This window comes from Ziziphus jujuba, chromosome 3 (assembly GCF_031755915.1).
Source record: "Ziziphus jujuba cultivar Dongzao chromosome 3, ASM3175591v1".
NCBI classification, from domain to species: Eukaryota; Viridiplantae; Streptophyta; class Magnoliopsida; order Rosales; family Rhamnaceae; genus Ziziphus; species Ziziphus jujuba.
The window spans coordinates 32693071-32713185 of record NC_083381.1 but is presented as its reverse complement, the minus strand read 5'-3'; the positions used below and the strand labels follow the sequence as shown (position 1 = coordinate 32713185).

At 33.2% G+C, this 20115-nt stretch overlaps 1 long non-coding RNA gene and 1 pseudogene across 2 annotated transcripts; one reads left to right on the top strand and one right to left on the bottom strand.

Annotated features, from left to right (window-relative positions):
• Positions 1 to 373: 373 nt before the first annotated feature.
• LOC132803186 (uncharacterized) lies at positions 374 to 2210 on the bottom strand (annotated as a pseudogene).
• Positions 2211 to 15443: 13233 nt separating this feature from the next.
• On the top strand, positions 15444 to 19564 carry LOC132803303 (uncharacterized). Of its 2 annotated transcripts, none has more exons than XR_009638389.1 (3): positions 15444 to 15580; positions 18118 to 18189; positions 19213 to 19564. It is a non-coding gene; the product is annotated as an uncharacterized LOC132803303 (long non-coding RNA). The 2 variants fall into 2 exon arrangements; XR_009638388.1 differs by having other exon boundaries at positions 17579 to 18189.
• Positions 19565 to 20115: the final 551 nt, after the last annotated feature.

Below are 20115 nucleotides of genomic sequence, written 5' to 3'. Positions count from 1 at the left end.
CTTCATATTTTCTTAGTTTTTTTAACTCGACTTTGGAAGCAACTTCACGTTTTGGAATTTGTGCTATCATCAATGAGACATGTTAGTCAGTTATTGTCTTGATCGGGATAATCATGTTTCCAGTTAATATGGTCTTACTAGTTCTTCAAACATTTACAAATACATTATGTTCATAACTAAAACGAATCCTAGCCACTATTACATTTTGTTCACACATGTGGAATTTCATGAATTGTTTGAGCTTCCAGAACTGAAGAGAATTTGTTGTGTGGAAAAAGTTTTGATTCTCTAAAAAATAGTTTCACAGACAGATTTACCAAGTTGAGCAGTGACATAGTTTAGTATGAGTTTTCAAGAAAAAGTGAAAAAAGCATCATAAAGTGAGCAGTTCAAATGCGTGCAAGACATCCTTGAACTTGAAATCAAGTTTCTTTGTTGAATCTTTCAACTAACTTGTATCTCACATCGTTCAAATAAAATGACTGAGCAGTCCCCAAAAGCCATTTTGCCTCTAAGTCACTGAGTTTGTTGGTGAACACAATGTCTCCACGGATAAGCACCAGGTTCTTGGTTTCTGTAAATTCTTTGTAGTAAGTTATGGTGAAGTAGGGAGACACTTGGGTTCCCCTAGGCTTGTAATCTTCAAGTCTTATGAAAATCATTTGTGGTATCTGCACTGCAATAAAGGTTTCAACCAAGATTTACTTGAAGTTTTTCCTTTTACTCATAATAAACAGATAATTTATTATGTTAATCCAAATACTAGTATAGATTATTCTACTAAACAGATAATTTAAGATTAGGTAGGAATTAGAAACCATAACTTGAAGAAACATGGTTACATAACCACTTCCTCTCCACAAGGGAATCACAAAATACCGGCTGCATCAGTTGGTAAAATTTCAGAACAACAAAAACAGGAAAGAAGAATTAAACAGCAATAATAACATGTGAAGTCCAGCCGCACCACACTGCATCGACAGTGTGAAACCAGCAGCTCACCATTTTTGACAATGGCCATTGCTGCATTTAACACCGAACTCCAACTTACTCAACAATTGTGGGCAATGTCAGAAGGCCGGTGCTGAACGTCAGAAGAGGTTGAAAATGGAGGACATGCACCGAATTTGTAAGCCTATAAATAGGCTCCATCCCGTTGCATGCAAGCCAAGCCAAGTCGAGCAAGCTCAATATCATCCCAAGTGAGGAGTATTGAGAGTAAACTCCGAGAGAGAGTGTTTAAGTTCTAGAGAGAGCTTGAGAGAAGAGTGAGCAATTCCAGAGAGAATTTGAAAGTGTAGAGAGAGGTTCCACTTGAGAATCCTCCACGAGAGAAGTTTTTATGTTTTTGTAATCTATTTCCAAGTGAGTAATAGAATTAATTTTTATTTTTCTTCTCACATTTCTTCTCTAAAGTGGTCAGAGAACCACAACATAACATGCATATGGATTACCAAGATGCTGCTCCTTGCTACAATAAGTCATAAAGGTTTGTCTTCATTGTTGCACCAATGTGACCTCGTCCAAGTGATACTGATATAATAAACTCCTTCCATTATTAAGTATTTAAACAATAAAAATGATACAATGCTATATAAAAGAAACTGATTCACTCATAAAACAATACAACAACCATTAAGTAATTGTTTCCAACACACATGCATGACAGGTTACGATTCAGCTTCCTAAGCTAAAAGGCACAGTCCAAGGATAAGGATATCCAAAGGGGCCATTTTAAGAGAAAAGCAGGGTGGGAATTCTTAAAGTGCTACTAATGTAAATAGCTTTCAGGAAATTTTGGCTCATTCTAAAATACATTTATATGTGGCTGGTTGAGTTAGAAAGGCACATAACTTCCACATGTCTCTTCAACAATAGGAAAATATTCTTAACCAGTCACACCATAGAAGGAAATTTTAGTTATTGATAAATAATAAACATTTGGGAAAAAAGATTTAGGATGAACTTCAAGTATCAGACAGCTTAGGCTAGTAACTCATAAATGATCTTAAAGGAATTAAGCAGCAAACATATTTACTAGCTCATGTCTCATGCATACTCCTTTTCTTGGTTTATTGGGAAGCAAGCAACTTTCAGCAACTCTGAAACCTATCTGTCTTCTTCTCATTTACTTCATCTGGTGGTCTTCCATGACTGCCACACTTCTGGTGGTCTTCCATGACTTCCACAATGTGAGTAAGCACTATCATGTTCGGAAATATAGGCTTAAATTCCAGGGTGACTAGCACCATTAAAGATGAGAATTTTTTTTTTGCTTCTGTTCCTACTGGATTTCTGGTTGCTTTTGGTCTTCCGCAGAAACACTCTTATCCACCATTCATATCAGAGCTCCATAATATATCTGCTTCATCTTATGATGTCTTGCAAACTGCCAGGGTTTCTACAGGTTGTCTTTCGAATGTGAATGGACCTCAACATGTTATGCATTTAATTCTTTTTTTCTTTCTTTTACTTTTTTCGGATTTTTTTATCACTTAGATTTTGAAGATCTGGCTCTGGTGCCATACTTCTACTACATTTTGGTTTTTGAGAAATAAGTAGTCTGTACTATACATCTACATGGTGCATGCCTCTGCATCAAGATGGTTGAGGCTAGATTGAACACCAGCAGACAGCACAAGCAATCTCAAGATCAATTCCACTTTCCCAGATTATTGCAGAGAAGGCAAAAGGTATGATAAAAGTATGTCAAATCTGGTTCAATTGCTTGATTCAAGTCCACAAAACACTGCCAAAAAGGAAGCAGTTTCTTTGCGTTGGATCACTTTCTTCAAGTAAGAAGAAGCTAATGATTTCATTTGGGACAAATGAACATTTGAAGAAGCTAAAAGAGGTGGATATCACAAGGGCCAAGAAACTGCTTGAGAGGTTTAAAAGAAAGGGGGGCAGAAGTTTGTTTACAGAAAATAGGGGAAGAAAAAGCAAGTGCCCTTTTGTAAGAAATACAAGAAGCTAATGATTTCGTTTGGGACAAATGGATATTTGATGAAGGTAAAAAAGATGGATATCCTAAGGCCCAAACGTTGCTAGAGAGGTTAAAAAAAAAAAAAAAAGGCAAGTTGACTTTGTTTATCAGAAAATAGGGGAAGAAAAGAGCAAGTGCCCTTACAATAGTTCAGGATATGAATCTTGATGCACAAGCTTGGTAAATCGGTAATCTATCTAAAAAAATGTCGCTCTGCTTATTTATACAATGTATGATCTCTAAATTTTTCTCTCAATTTTTTTTTTTGTTCTTTTTTTCACCATATTATAATTCATAACTTGATCCGTGAAACCACTTAACATCTACAGTTTGATAATGTAACTGCTAACAGAGAGGGCCATGTTTCTCTCAGATATTTCTTTCTCCTTTTGCTTTGGTTGAAATTTTAGGATGAGATCATTTAAGTTTGTGTTTGAGTTCTACATGATGAAATTGTATTCACTATGTCAAATTTACTCTGAAGGCATGTTTTTACCAGCCACCTCTCAGGTATTAATAGCTTTGAAATGCTACTTTGGAGAGTCATACATAAACGTGTACATTTTTGTCCATAACCAAAATGAAACTATTTCTATTTGTTAAGGATAATAATTCCAAACTCAACCACCTTCGAAGCCATATTCCAAACCAAGTCCTACTTTTTCCATTTTTTCTCTTCCAGAATTGATGAGACTTTGTAGCACGGAAATAACATTTAATTCTTTGAAAGAAATGTATACAGATAGGTGTCCAAAGTTGTGCTTCAATGGACAGCCTGTTATATTTGTCTTTCCTGCGAGTTTTCCTGTGTTAAAGTCTCACATGGTTATGTAGTTCACAATGAAGAAGAAAAAAAATGTCTTAAAAGTTTCAGCATGATTTTAAAGAAGAGCAAAAAAAAGTCATGAAACTGGAGAGGATCAAAGCACCCAAGATTTCTTCGGAAACCAGTGGCTTTCGTTAGCAATTCTGGAAACCCATATGTTTTTTTTTTCGTCTCATTTGGTGGTCTTTGTCTCCTCTTTTATTCTTCCCTGGCCGTTGCTCTTCTCCAGCATTCAACTCAAAGTCAGATTTCCAGTTTATATCTCTCTTATCTTCTGGTCTTCTGTAGGCTTCTACAGGTGCTGGTCTTTGGCAAATGTGAGTGAACCTCTAACTTGATATTCCTTTGATTCTTTTCCTCTTTTGCTGTTTTTTTTTTATTGATTTTTATTTTCAGTTTTTGACTTGGATTTTGAAGATCTAGCTCTGGACTCTGGTTGTTTAGGGAACTTTATGTTTTGTACACTCATGGGTTTAATGATATGGAACCTTGATCAAATATGCTATGCTGCTTTCTTCAATTTTTTTTGAAGCCTTCATGGAATGTGTGATGATTTAATCCTCAAATTCACCTTGTAATGATGCTGTGATGTGTTGCATAACTGGTGCAGAACTACAGAATCTATTTTGTGGGTTTTCAAGTTTCTGGTGGTCAAAATGGTGCATTTCATTATTTTGGAAGTAAAGAATGGCAAAATGGTTATTTTGCCTCACATCTTAAGTAGAGTGACGTCGTTTTGAGGCAACACTTGTTATATATATGGTTTCCTTCCTTCACAACGAAAAAAGAGAGAAAAAAATCAAATTTTCCAAAAAGTTACAGAAGCGGGAAAAACTCCAAGAAATCTGTTTTTATTCCCTCGTGTTCTTCTTTATGTGTGTAATTGATGTTCTTTGTGAGCTTGGTTGAGAACACAAAGAGAAAAAGGTGTAACAGGAGTTTTGGGTGGTGAATATCTGAGTGATTCCATAGTTAAAATTCTGTAGTTGATTTCAGTGGCAGCAACTATTCAATAATACCAGAAGCTCTCATCGAAGCAATGAGGACGTAGGCAATCTTGGCCGAACCTCGCTAAATCTGGTTGTTGTTTGTATTAGTTAGTTTTTCAGTTTTTTTGCTCTCTGATTTTGCAACAGTGGTATCAGAGATATTGGGTATGTTCAATTCACGGTGAGTTGGGTACTTTTTGATTCTTGGTGAATTTGGGTTTTTTCAATTCTTGGTGAGTTGGGTATTTTCAATTCTGGGTGAGTGTTTTGATTAACAATCTTGGAAGAGGTGCTTGGTTTTGGCTAACTCCAAGGATGTCTACGAAATTGGAGATTGAAGTCTTCAATGGCAAGAGAGACTTCTTACTCTGGTGCAAGAAGATTAGGGCTGTGCTGGTCCAGATAAAGGTGGCAAGGGCAATCGATGATTCATTTGGAGCAGATGTCACTGAAGACAAGAAGCTGGAAATTGATGAAATTGCAATGAGCACCATCATCCTTCACCTTTCTGACAATTTGTTGCAGCAGGTTGATGATGTCAGTACCACTTCATAGATGTGGAAAAAAATTGAGCAGCTTTACTTGATGAGATCTTTACCATATAGAATTCTTTTACTTGAGCAATTTTTTGGTTTTAAAATGGATACCTCTAAGGACTTAGATGCTAATCTTGATTCTTTTAATCGTTTAATTCTGAGTCTTGCAAATTGTAATGTGGTGTTTGATACTGATCATCATGCTGTTATATTGTCAACTCCTTGCCTGAAACAGATAGATAAGTGAAGAATGCCATTAAGTATGGCAGAGATTGTTTATCTTTAGAAACTGTAGTAAGTGCCCTTAGGTCCTGAGACTTAGAATTGAAAGCTGAATCTAAAGGGGAAGGACTTACAGTAAGAGGTAGGAGCACCACTCGAAACTGGGGTCACAATGACCATAGGAGTAAATCTAGAGAACATCCTAGATTTAAATCTAGGACAAGAGGCAGGAAGTGTTATTACTGCCAGAGAGAAGGCCATTTTATTAAAAATTGTTTGAAGAAAAGGAAAGATGAAAAAGAAAAAGGCTAAGAAACAGGTGACTTGGCAGTGGCTTATACTAGTTTAGAGCCTGCAGAGGTCTTGGTTGTGTCTTCCAGTCAAGATAAATCTGAATGGGTGTTAGATTCAGGTTGTTCCTTTCATATGTGTCCTGATTTAAGTTATTTCCACTCTTATTCTAAGTGTGATGGTGGTCAAGTCCTTCTAGGAAACAACCGGTCATGTCAAGTAGTTGGCATTGGAAATGTGCAACTACAACTGTTAGATGGTACCATTAAAACTCTTACTTCAGTTAGACATGTCCCTGATTTGAAGAGGAATTTAATTTCTCTTGGCATGTTAGATGAATCTGGTTTTTCTTGTAAAACTGAAAATGGTACTATGAAAGTGACTGAGGTTCTTTTGTTGTTATGAAAGGTGTGAAAAAGAATGGTTTGTATGTTGGTAAAATAGTGACTAATTCTAGTAATGCTTCTGTTAGTTCATCAATTGATAGAACTATTTTGTGGCATAATAAAATTGGGTCACATTAGTGAAAAAGGTTTGTGCTACCTGAATAAACAGAATGTGTTTGGCAAGGACATAATCAGCAAGCTAGAATTTTGTGAAAATTGTAGTTTGGGAAAACAATATAGGCTTAGCTTTAACTTGAGTACAAGTAGAGTCAAAATTTATGTTAGAATATGTGCATGCTGATTTGTGGGGCCCTGCCAAGGTACAAACACAAAGTGGTAATAAGTATTTTTTGTCAATAATTGATGATTTTTCTCGAAAAGTTTGGGTTAACTTGCTGAAAACCAAAGATGAAGCATTTACTAGGTTTAAAGAATGGAAATTGCTTGTTGAAAATCAAACCAATAAACCTGTAAAAGCCTTGAGAACCGATAATGGTCTAGAATTTTGTAATAGCGAATTTGATAATTTCTATAAGTCTCATGGTATACTAAGACATAGAACTGTTAAGCACTCACCACAGCGAAATGGTGTGGCTGAAAGGATGAATAGGACTTTGCTTGATAAGGTGAGATGTATATTTGTTTCATCTGGTTTACCTAAATTGTTTTGGGGTGAAGCTGTTATGACAGCTATGCATTTGGTAAATTTATCACCATCTACTGTTTTAAATTTTAAATCACCTGAACATATGTAGCTTGATAAGAAGCCTAATTATAGCAAGCTTAGAATTTTTGGCTTTGCTGCATATGTACATCAAGCTGAGGGAAAACTTAAACCTAGGAGTATAAAATGTGTTTTCTTAGGTTATCCTTCAGGTGTTCAGGGCTATAGACTGTGGGATAAAGAAAGTCAGGGTTATAAAGTCATTATAAGTAGAGATGTGATATTTGATGAAATGCTTTGTAAAGTTACTACAGTGCAGGAAATGAGATGAGTAACAAGCTGGAAACAAGGAGTCTTGATTTACTTCCTAAGATGGAAAGTCAAGACAATGAAAATCTAAGTGATAAGCCATATGATGAAGTTGCCCTAGAACCTACAAGTGTTGATGAACCAGAAAAGCATACACCTACCCAATCAGATGAAGAGTCAGAAGATGAACAACCAAAGCAGAAATCCTCAAGTCCAAGGCGAAAAAATATAGCTTTACCAGGATACTTGCTGACCCGAGATAGAGCAAAAAGGCAAGTGAAGCCTAATAGGAAGTACATCTATGCAGATTTCATAGCTTTTGCCTTGGTGGTATTTCAAGATCTTTCAGATAATGAGCCAAGAAGTTATTTGGAAGCTGTGAAATCAAAGGAAGCTGCAAAATGGAAAGAAGCTATGGTTGAAGAAATAGAATCTTAACATAAAAATGAGACTTGGGAGTTTGTACCAGCACCTGCAAACTAGAAAATTGTAGATTGTAAATGGATCTACAAAGTCAAGGAAGGAATGACAAAGTCTGAACCAGTGAGATTTAAAGCCAAATTAGTGGCTAAGGTGTTTACTCAAGTTGAAGGCATAGACTACAATGAAATTTTCTCACTGGTTGTTAAGTATACAACCATTAAGGTCATGTTGGCTTTGGTAACTCAATTTGATTGGGGTTAGAATAGATGGATGTTAAGATTGCGTTTCTTCATGGAGAATTAGAAGAAACTATACACATAAGGCAGCCTGAAGGTTTTGAAATTAAGGAAAAAGGTGGAGATCTTGTGTGTTTACTTAAGAAATCATTGTATGGACTTAAGGGTGCACAACAAGCTACCATTTCAGTAACTCTGTCAAGTTTGCAGCTAGTAGGAGATGAACAAGCTGGTTGGTGAGGCAGGGTACATTCATCTATTCGTCAAGATATATGCTTGAGGCTAAATTGAATAGCACAAGAAGGTCACCATGCAAGCAATCTCATGCTTGAGAAGCTTTCACAGAATTGTAGAGAAGTCAAAAAGGATGATCAAAAGGGCGCCAAATTTATATCCAATCACTTGGAAATCTAGAAAGCACTTCCAAAAAACTGTGGAGTCTTTCTGCCTAGGATCACTTACTTAGAAGTAAGAAATGGAAGAAGTTCCTGATTTCATATGTAGTTTTGTTAGTTTTTATTATGTAATTTTTAATGAACGTCTCATTCTCATGTTTAGTTCTAATATGGATTTTCGCTTTGGTAATAGAAGACCTATGTTAATATTATTTTGTTGGCAATATTGGGTTAAGGTTCAAAGGGTAACTAGTACTGAAAAAATACAAGAATTTTTTTTTGGTTATGTTCCAATGGAAGTTCTGGTTGCTCTCATCTGAAACTAGGATTTCCATTACTCAAAAAGCTATATATTTTTGTTTCCCATTTGGTGGTCTTCTTTCTCTTTTAATAACCTTCCGTAGCTGTTGCTCTTGTCCAGCATTGAAATCAAAGTCAGAGCTCCACTCTAAATTTGCTTCAGCTTATAGTCTCCTGCAAACTGCTAGTCTTCTACAGGTTGTTGTCAGGACTCGTCCAAGGTTCCTCACTGGAACCATAGACAAGTCCTAATCCCAGGAAAATCTTACCGGACTCTCCAATGAAAAATTCGGCAGAACTCCCCAGGGTTGGAATTACCACAAATTTCCTGCACTGAAAACACACTTCTAAATGCACCACCTTATTCCTTCCACCTTACTACAATTTAATTCCACAATTTGCAGCACTTCAATAAACAACAGGGAATCAGTGCATAATTAATTAAATAATATATCCAACATAGTATACAGAGCATTAATAAAATTCTAAGTGTGATAGTTGTTACAAACAGAGTAGATAGAAATATTACAAGATAAGAAATGAAGAAAAGAAGACTTCTCGGATTTCTAGGAATGATCAAGTCATCGAGCTCACCCCGATTGACAATATCTATCACCCGAGCCTAAGGGAACGAAATTTAAAACTTGTGATATGCTAATCATATCAGTGAGTGATATGATCTACTAACCAATAATAATAATAATAAATAAATAAATAAATAATATTTGAAAATAATATTTACACTCACAACCCACTCCATAAGAAAGGTTCCCCCTTTAAAACATTGTTACAAAACCCCATATTTTGAATACCTCAGACTCAGGAAATAATTATTTAAATAGATTGCAATTAAATAAATAAACATAAAAAAATACCATAATAAACCTATACTAGGAAATTTAAATGAAAGCAAAATTAATTACAATGAACAGTTGTACAATTAAATAAATTAACAATAATAAAAGGATGGTAAGCACAATTCAAACATAAATTTAAAGGAAGTAAAATTTAATAAAGTAAAATAGAATTTAGACCATCAATTGCTATAGATATGATAAAACATAATTAAAGTCACTAAGTTTTAAAATATGATTTTAAAACATATTTTGTTTAAGAAATCATGTCAAAATAATCTGACGCACCATACTATATACCAGTGATGTCTGATCGTGCCCAGCATCCCAAAGCACCACCTGATGGGGAGGTTAAGAGAGAACCTGCATCCGGTCACCGTGGCATCCTACTGGACCAATGCTATCAACAGTCATCCTGGCCATGGAGGGGGCGGCTGATGCTCACTATGCATTATATTCTGCCAGCCCTCAGGTTCATTGGCCTAATCATGCACTCTAACCATATCAATGTAAATACAGTACAAAACACCATTACTGTATGAGTGCGTTTAAAAAATCATAAAATTAATATATTTTTAAAAATTGAAATCTCATAATTTTCCTTTCCAATCCATTGGTTCATATCACCTTTGAACCCATAATATTTTCACAGTTCTCTTTTAATTATCCGTAAAGATTCATCACTTAAAACCAGTGATTGAAACTCCATCAATAATCAAATATTTAAATAAAATATTTTTAAGTATAATAATTCCAATAATATATTTCCTTGATTTCTCAAATAAATCAATTTAAATAAAATTAAATTAAAATCACAATAAAACTCGCAATGCATAATTTCACATAAAAACAATTTGTCAATATAATTAATCCACAATTTACTTCCACAATAATTTGTTGGGGTGAGAAGGTTATGACCAAGAGCAAGCTAGCTTGAAGTGTTAGCAACAAGCAAGCTTTTGGTGATGCTCTTGGGAATGGTTGTGTGTGAGTTGTGTTTTTAGGTTTTGGTTATGGTGTTTTCTGGTTTTTAGGGTTCCTAAAGTGTTCTAAGGTGTTGAAGAAGAGATAAGAAGAAGAGAAACACGTTGGCTTTTGAAAAAATGAGGCTTGGATGTGTAGCCATTTCATTCATTTTACAATATAAGCTTGAAATTACAACTAGTTCACACATGCCAAGCATGTGAGCTTACAAAATGAGTAAAGTATTTGAAATTTAAAAAGTAAAATGTTCAACACCTAACTTTTCATACACAAAAGAGTCAAAAACCAGCTGCAACATGTCTATTCCAAATATAGTAAAAAGTGGCACATGGTTTGAACTAAGTTCCTATTGTTTAACTAGTTTGGGTAAACAACCAAACTAGCTTCACCTACCTAGTTTCCCTTTGTATCTGCCTATGAAACTTGGTTTGAAGCATCCTTGGTCATCAATAAATATTGTTCCAAGAGATAGGAAAGTTCTGGAACCGGATCATGGGCCAAACAGCTCCAAAACTGGCCCATACTCTGCATACTGGGCCCATCAGATACAGCAATCTGTTTGGAATAGAAAATGGACTTTCCCATGTCATTTTGACCTGAACTTTAAACCATAGTCTTCTATATATGTATGTAGACATCCCTCAAAATTTAAGCCCAACACTCCATTTGCAACCTGAGATATAAGATAAATAGTGGAACTATGTTGCTGGAAATTATGAATCCAGCATCATAGGCATTTCAAGCATAACATTCCTACTCTTTTGTGCATAATTTTGCCTATACTTTTGCATACATAACTTAGGCACAAAACATTATCAAAATATACCTTGCATAAATTAAAAACATACAAAAAAATATAAACTCATAAAAGGAAAGGATTTGATACCAAGGTGTGCATGCTAGCCGGTGACATGCACCATCAAGTGGCAAAATTGCCACACTTCAACATAATTTAATAAAATTAAATTCATAATTTCTCAAAAATCAAACATTTCTTAATGCACAAATATTTTTGATTTCAACCAATTCAGCATCAAAATTCCCAAATATAATTTTACTAATTATTTAACACATAAAGTATTAAATTCAAACATTTATATTGAAGGTGGGTCACTCACCTCGAGCACGCGTCAATCAAGATCCTTCAATGGATCAATCTCACAACCCATACGTGCTCCTAAGATGTCAACATTACACAATAACAAATAAATTAATATTTTATTCAGATAAATAATACATGGTATCTGAGGAAGCTAACACAAACGGTATCCTAAATTAACAAATAATATATCAAAATGAAGCTTAGGGAATGAGGATCATGGATTGGATCTTACCTCCCGAAAATTGGACCCAAGGTGGCCAGAATCTTGCCGGAAATGTCTCGGACTTAATGTCCTTGATTCTCTCAAGCCATCATGAATTGGAAGAAAACAACCTCGGATTTGGGTTTAGGGAGGTCGTATTAGTGGGGAAGGGTAGGTGGGATCACCAAAAACTCACTGGAATTATATTTTCCAGTGAGCTACTGTACCCCACCAGAAAAGCCACTACCGGTGGCACGTCCAGAGGCCAATGGCTGTGATTTTTGGTGAGGAGGTAGATGGGAGGATGGGTGTTCTAATGGGATCGGCTGTGAGAAGAATGGGTGGCTGGTTTGGGAGAAATCATGGAAAAACATGATCGGCGCTGTTGACTGAAAACTCTCTGATCCCAGTGCATGAGGAGTCTGGTGGCCGTCAAATGTTGGGGCTTGGACGGAAATGAAGGGACGGTGCTGGTAGGTGGTGCATGTTAGGTTTTTCTAGCCGAAAAAGGGTGAAACAGGCGGTGACCGGTGGTGGTCTCTCCTTCTCTCTCTCTCTCTCTCTCCTACCCTTTTTCTCTCTTTTCCCCCCCGAACCACATGTGTTTTAGCCAAAATAAAAGCCACCTGTGGGTGACACTGTTCACTCACGGGATTGGCTGAGAATACCACACATGGCATGTACTATTTAGTTAAGTAAAAAAATATACTAAAATATTATGATATTCGAAAAACTTTGAAAATCTATAACTTTTCAAAGAAATGTCCAAATCAGGCGTGCTGCTAATCTATAAAATCGTATTGATGAATACTTCACAACCATGCATGAGTCAAAATTCAATTTTACAAAAATAAAAGGTCAACTTTGATACCCTCGGACAGTTTGAACCTTAACTTGTTTTGCTCATAACTTCCAAATTGTAGTTCCGATTTCGATGTGCTACTAATCTATGAACTCGAGATGACACGTACTTCGCAACGGTGCCTTGTTCAATGCAAAATTCCATCCAAAAAAAGTCAAAATTTGACCCTTCTCGGTCAACAGCGATCAACCTCGGTCAACATGAAGAAAATTCCGATGTTCTTCAGGATAGGGTGTTACATTGTGGTCCCTGGAAAATGTGAATGAACCTCAATATCTTATGCGTTGAATTCTTTTACTGTTTTTCTTTTTTCGAATATTTTTTCACTTCAATTTTGAAGATCAAGTCTTCTACTATACGTCTATCATATTCTGGTTTTGAGAAATAACTAGCGTAAGCTTTTCAGAGTTTTTTTATGGTCAGGAGTTTGGGGGAATAAGTGTAAGTGCCCTTTTGATGAAAGTTCTTTTTTCTCCACTTTTCAGGTTATATTTAGTTGTTGCATTGTCTCTATATGAATGAAACAAAGTAGTTTATGCTATGAACTTTGATGCACAAGCTTGCTAAAATGTTGTGCTAATTCATAAAATATTGCTAAATCACCATCAATCCTGTGCTTATAATATACAAGTTCTTACAAGTGCTGATTCTTTAAATGAGTAGTTAATATAACAGTAGTAGAATTTTCAGCTTTGATACAATGTTAAATTAACACTGATTTTAAAAGTTTAAATTATTAGAATGTAGATTAATTATGTATATTAATTTTTTTTATCTAACAAATATAAATTCTCAGTTTTTATCTTATAAATTCGTGAATTTTAATGTTTCTCTTTTTTTTTTTTAAAATTTTTTTGTCTCCTTTTGTAATTTGATGATGGAAACAAATGGACTATTGCAATATGTGTTATCATTAAAGAGACATGTTTGTCTCTACTATCTTCTTTATCTTTTTTTTTTTTGTGTGTGAGATAATCTTAATTCTAATTCAATGTGGTTCTATGTCTTCATATACACATTTTATAAGTCCATAACTAAAACGAATTCTAGCTACTGGTAGATTATGTTTGTAGAATTAGTAATAATTTTTATCAGTTCGATCAGTTAATTCTTTTGTGAAGTTATTGAAATATTGTCATTCATCTACCCAATGCTATATGCTACCTTTTACAAAAATACATGGATTAAAAATGCATTAGAGTCTGTATGGTAGAACCTTTTTTTTTTTTTTTAAATTATTATCCAAAAGCTCTTCTTTATGGCCAAAAGCTTTTTTGTAAAAAAATAAAAATGTTTGACAAAAGTCAACAAGTACATGTTGACCAAAAAAAAAAAAAAAGAAGCTTTTTTAAGCTGTTTTTAAAAAATCCAAATTATGAATATTTAATGTAGTTTTTTTATTTATAACTAAACACTTATTAGCTTTTTAATAAAAATTATTTTTTTAAAAATCTATTATATAAAATTCTACAAATAAAAACTCTACTTTTATCAGTTACGTCAAACGAACACTTACTATCCTTTAGTTTTGACAAAGTTTCATTTTGGGATCTCTATAATTTTTTTTTTTTGGGGGGCATTCGATACCCTTTTAATTTCAAAAGGTTGCATTTTAGTGACGAATTATTAAATATTAGGAAACTGTTAAGTTCATCTATTTTTTCATTATACATTTGTTTGTTTATTTTTTTCATTTTTCTAATTTTGTACCTTTAATTAATCTTAAAATAACCCAAAATTCACTATTTTGTGGACAAAATAAACATAAAAAAATAAAATAAAATTTAGATTAAAAAATAGATAAATTTAACCGTTTGTCACTAAAATGCAACTTTTTGAAATTTAAAGGATATCAAAGCATAATATATATATATATATATATAGATGGATCCTAAAATGAACTTTCCCAATAATAGAAAAAAAAATAAATTGCATTTAACCCAAAATTCATTTGTAAAGTTTACAACCTTTTGTTCCGTCGTCTTGAAATCTGTCCTAATCAAATTGGAATCTTAAACTCACATACACTTGACTTGTTTATAGTTATATATATTTCTTTTGCTCATGTTAAGTTTCTTCGAAGAGCTAAACATGAATTTAGACAAATCACAGCATCCAAATAACCTACGTTGATAATGTTGGTTTCGATCAATTCATTACAGACAATATTGGAGTAAAAAGAGAGGGAAAAAGATGAACAATTTTTCTCATTCTTATTCTCATATAGTAGTCTTTATTTATGGTCTATTTTGCTCTGTTATGCGTCTCCAGCTAGTGTTGGATTCCAAATATTTTTCACCCCATTTCCCTATAAATTTTAGGCAAGGACTCAAAATACAAATGTAAATGAATTATTTCAAGTTCTATTGTGGTAGCACTACATAAAAAAGAAAAAAAAAAATTTGAAAATGAGATCATGGAAGAATGTTTATGTTGTTGTAGTTTTTTTTTTTTTTTTAAATAACGATAATGTTTGTTAAATAGCAATTTGGAAAAATGATACAAAAAATTTAAACATTTTTTGTTAAATAGCACTTAAATGTCACTTGTTAAGGTGTTTAATAGTATTATCATACCAATAGTTTCATGTGTCAATCATATCCTGATTTCAAGTGGATACTAAAATAAAGAATGATTCACACAATTAAACCAAAATATTATAAAATACATTTTTCCTTGTAATTGTCTTATTAGTATATGTTCTATATTTTTATTTTCAAAAAATTCCTTATAAAGCAAAAAAATTTGGCAAAGAGTTTACCCAAAAATAACACAGGGCAACAAGACCCAATCCACATTCCACTTGGATTTGGCCCAATTCCTTCGTCTGGATGTCCGCATTGGTTTGTACTTCCTTTTATGATTTTTGTAAAGATTATTTCCTTACATAATATCCTTCAGATTGATTTTGATTTCTGGTTTTCAACAAATCAAAACATATTCCCAATTCCTTTCTCTCCTCCTCCCATCAGATCTGGAAATTATAATTCCTCTTTGCTTCTGCAGTTCATCAGTAAGTTGCACTCCTCTTTTCTTTCTCACTTGCTTTTTTAAATTGACACGCTTTCTTTGTTTCTTTCTTTTTTTTGTCAATTTAATCTGAGTATTTTTGTTGATTTTACATATTTGTGTTCTATTATCTTGAAGTTGTCCTAAATCAAACTGAAATATGCTCCTTAATTGGTATAAATCCATCTTTGTTTTATTCATATTAAGATTCTTATTAAATTTAAGATTTTTTTGGGTTAAATTCATAAGAGCTAAGATTGATGTGGACTTACGACAGCAGTCAAATAACTTACATAGATAATATTTTGTTTGAATTGTTCTTACAAAAACAATATTGAGCAAAAAAACAAAGAAAAAAAAATCATAAACAATTTTTTTTTCCATTTTTAATATTTTATAGTCTTTATTTATTTATTTGTTTATTTGTTTATTTATTTTTATTGTAATTATTATTATTTATCTATTTTCCTTTGTTATGCTTCTCTAGTGGTGGATTCCAGCAATCTTCTACCGGTTTTAGTATAAATGCTAGGCAAACAAACTGATTATATATAATTGTAGTTGACCAACAATATTACAGCGAAGAAATCTTACGCATTAGAAGAAGTGACAAAATAACCAAGATGTATTCTTAATTAACTCTCAAATACTACCTTTGCTGATATACCAAAAAAACAAAAAAAAAGAGAGAGTGAATGGCATCATAGAAGAATATTGTTTATTAAACAGCATGAGCTACTTAAGGTATTTAACCCCTACAGTATTATTAGTTTATGTGTCAATATCATATCCTACAATACAAACATTCTAAAATATATACATATATATATATATATATTTTGGACATAGACTCTAAAATACAGAATCATTTATATAATGAAACCAAAATATTGCATAGAATCTGCTTTCTATTTTTTTTTTTTAATAAAAAATAGAGAGCAGATTCTGTGCAATATTTTGGTAAAAAAAAATTTTAAATTCCCTATAAAGTGAAGAAATTTGGCAACGAATGAGCAAGAAGGGCAAGTGGGTAACATTTTTTTTTATTTTTATAAGAACCTTACCTTGGTGGGCTAGTCGTTGGCATTGACATTGACATTTGAGCTTTCGAAGACAAGCCAATAAAGATTTTTTTGATAACCTTGTCTGGATGTTCGATGCAATTGCTTCCTCCTTTTCCCAACAGATCTGAAAATTAGAAACTCCTCTTTGGTTCTGCCAATCAGAAAGAGACAGAGTCCATTAATATAATTCAGCAAGTTACACTGTTTCATATTTTCTCTCTCTTGCCTTTCTTCCTTTAATTTTATCTAACTAATTTCTAGCATGCATAATTTATGAAGAAAAAAACATACCTTGAAGAAAGAATAATTACTGGATCGAGCTTGTTCAAGTAAGGTACTCCTAGATAGCTTCTTTTATTGTACTATGTTTAAATGGCATTCAGTCAGATCTTATGCATTTTTATTATTTATTTAATTTTATTTGATAAAATACAAAAATAATAATAATAAGAGAAAAAGAAAAAACTCAAGTTTATATGTATGCACATCCCCGTGAACTCCACATACGTTGATACCTGCAACTAAAATTGTTAAATTTCATTTTTAATTATTGTTAAAAAAAATAGATGCGATTTAAGTATATGACCTCTATACTATTATTATTGTTTTTTTTTTTTTTTTTGGGTGGGTAATATGGTCTGTATGCTATTAGTTTAATGAAATTTTAGTAAAAATATTTAAGAGATGTACTTATATAATATTGTGTTAGAATTCAGTAATGATTTGCTTAAAAAAGAAAAAAAAAATTATGGACTAAATTTCAAAAACTAGTTTTAGTAAAATAATAATGATAATCTATATAATATATAAAATTTGAATAGTCAGTAAATAAAATTGTCACATATTATCATGAGGTTCTTTTAGATTCTTTTCAAAATTATTTAAAAAAAAAAAAAAACTCATCTCTAAAGGCATGTTTGTTTCACCGTATTGAACAGGATTGTATCCCAATCCGGTGTTTTGTAGAGGCAAATAAAAAAGCGGATAACTTAACCGCTACAATGAAATAATCCCTGGAGGAGGATTAAATTGACCCACCTCTTCCCCTAGGTCAGGTTTTTATCCCAAGCCCATCGAAGGCTGTGGTCTCTCTCGCTGGTGTCTCCCGCTGGTGTCTGTGGCCAGATCATTTTCGCTGGACCGTTCACGTCTCTCGTAGGAGTGGAAACTCTCGATGAGTACAGTTATTCTTCTGCAATCCGTTCGTTTTACTTCTTCTTCTTCTCAGTCTTGGATCTAATAGTCTTCGATCTATTCTTCTTTGATCTTCCATCCCCTTCTTCTGCGTTTTTCTTTGATCTTCCATCTTCTGCTTTCTTCTTCTTCTTCTTCTGCATTTTTCTTCTTCTTCTTCTGCTTCGTCGATCTTCCATCATCATCTTCTTCTTCTTCGTCTTCGTTTTTTCAAGTCATTTTTTACCTGCAAAATTAGGGCTTTTATTTTGTTTTCATGTCATTTATTGATCTGCAAAATTAGGGCTTGATATTCACGAGGAAGAAGGCTTAATTTTGGAGGCTTAAACTAGAGCTAAAGCATCGGATTTGAAAGGTAAGTGTTCTGTTTTTGCCTATTGTTGATGTGTTGCTTATGATGTGTTGGCTAAATTAATATAAACCATTTTTTACTTGCTTGTGTTGGTTTCAGATGATACTTTGAGAATTAGCATATCTAATTCTATTTGTGATGTTGGTTTGAGAATTATATCTAATTTAGTTAATGTTTTTGTGCAAAGAATTAGATCCTTGATCTGTTTGTGATGATACTTTGAAAATATGTATTGCTAGTAGCAGTGGTAACATATCTGTATGAAAATATGCATAAACTGGTGTTGGTGTTCCAGCTACTAAGTATATGGCTATTTGGAGGCAACCAAATTTTGGATTTCAAGGTCAGCAGTGCTAACATATCTGTTTTGTTCTTCGGTTTAGAGAAAGAAGAAGAAAATGATGAACCAATTGATGCACATAATTGGGATATGAAAATATGTCTTGTTAGTAGTAGTTTAATAACAACACAGATTTCCATTCTTCGTTGTGTCTATTTTTTAGGCTTCTAATAGATAGATCAGCATATGGTGTTGAAGACACTGGTACTAAGCTTTCACAAATTTATATCCAGTATCATGGAATAGTCATTGCTGTTATTATTATTAAATGTAAACGTACCCTAACAATATCTAACATGTCAAAGCCGTGTGGAAAACAATTTTGTGCCATTAGAAATTTATCTATATATATATATATAGTTGCGGATTAAGGAAATTTTTGCAGGGGCACCATGATGTAGTATCACTTGGAGTGTAAAAATGATTCCATTTGTTGTATATTTGGGTCACATAAGGTTGAGTATGTGAATTTTGAAAAAGCATAATTGCAATATCTGTTTGTCGTAGCTATTCAAAACTCAATTACATTTTTTTGTATATGTTGCAAGTCTACAACCAATATTTGAGCATATCCTGTCTGTTTATATTTTAATTTCTTAATGCATTATTCTTTGCTTGCAAAGTCAATGTAATAAAGTCGAGACATGTTCCCTTTATTTAGTTTATATATTAACATAATTTGGCAGCCAATCGGGGACTGCAGGCAAGCAGCAACAGTAGCTGCCATGTGCTGCAATGGCACAAGATTTCGACCCTTTTCTATTCTTGGCGGATATACATGGACAAGTGTCGATGACAAGTCTCGTAAAATGAAGAAATCCAAGTCCACAAGGAAATCTAATTGTAGAGAGAAAGAAAAGGAAATTGTTGGTGGGTGAATTCAGAAATTGCTTATGTTGTGGGGGATTTGCATATATAGAATGTAATATCATATGCTTTTTGTAATTTGCAAGTTACTGTAGCAGTTAGAATATGGTGTTAAAAAGAGAGATTTAAGGAAACATTTGTAGCTCGAAAAGTGTATCAAATTCATTTTTCTTTACTAACAAGTCTACTTTTCTTACAATATTTCAGGAAGTGTGTTGGCACTTTTGCTTTGCAATTTACTATTTTCTAATCATTTTCCATCCCTGAAGTAAACAAGCTAGCTGAAAGTCCCCTCCACTCCATTTCCTCCAACACCATCCTATGAAGATTCTAACCATCTCTTTACCATATCTTGAAAATTCCATGCAGTCCTAACATCAACTGATACATAGAACCAAGGATTCCTCATCCAACACTGAAAGAGTAAAAGCATATGACCCAACTTTAATTAAATAATTTGTGGGTGTTAAAAAAATAAATAAATAAATTTTGCATGGAAATATAAATAAATAAATTTACAACTTTAAGTAAATATAATTTATATATATATATATTTTGTAAATATAAATATAATTTCTAAACTTTTCATTTTTTTTTAAAAAAATAAAAACTATAATTACAAAATAGTTCAATCTAGTCCAATTCCTATACCAAACATGGGACAACTAGTTCACCATTCAGTCCGGAACTATGCCAAACACAGTACTGTACTATTCTATCCT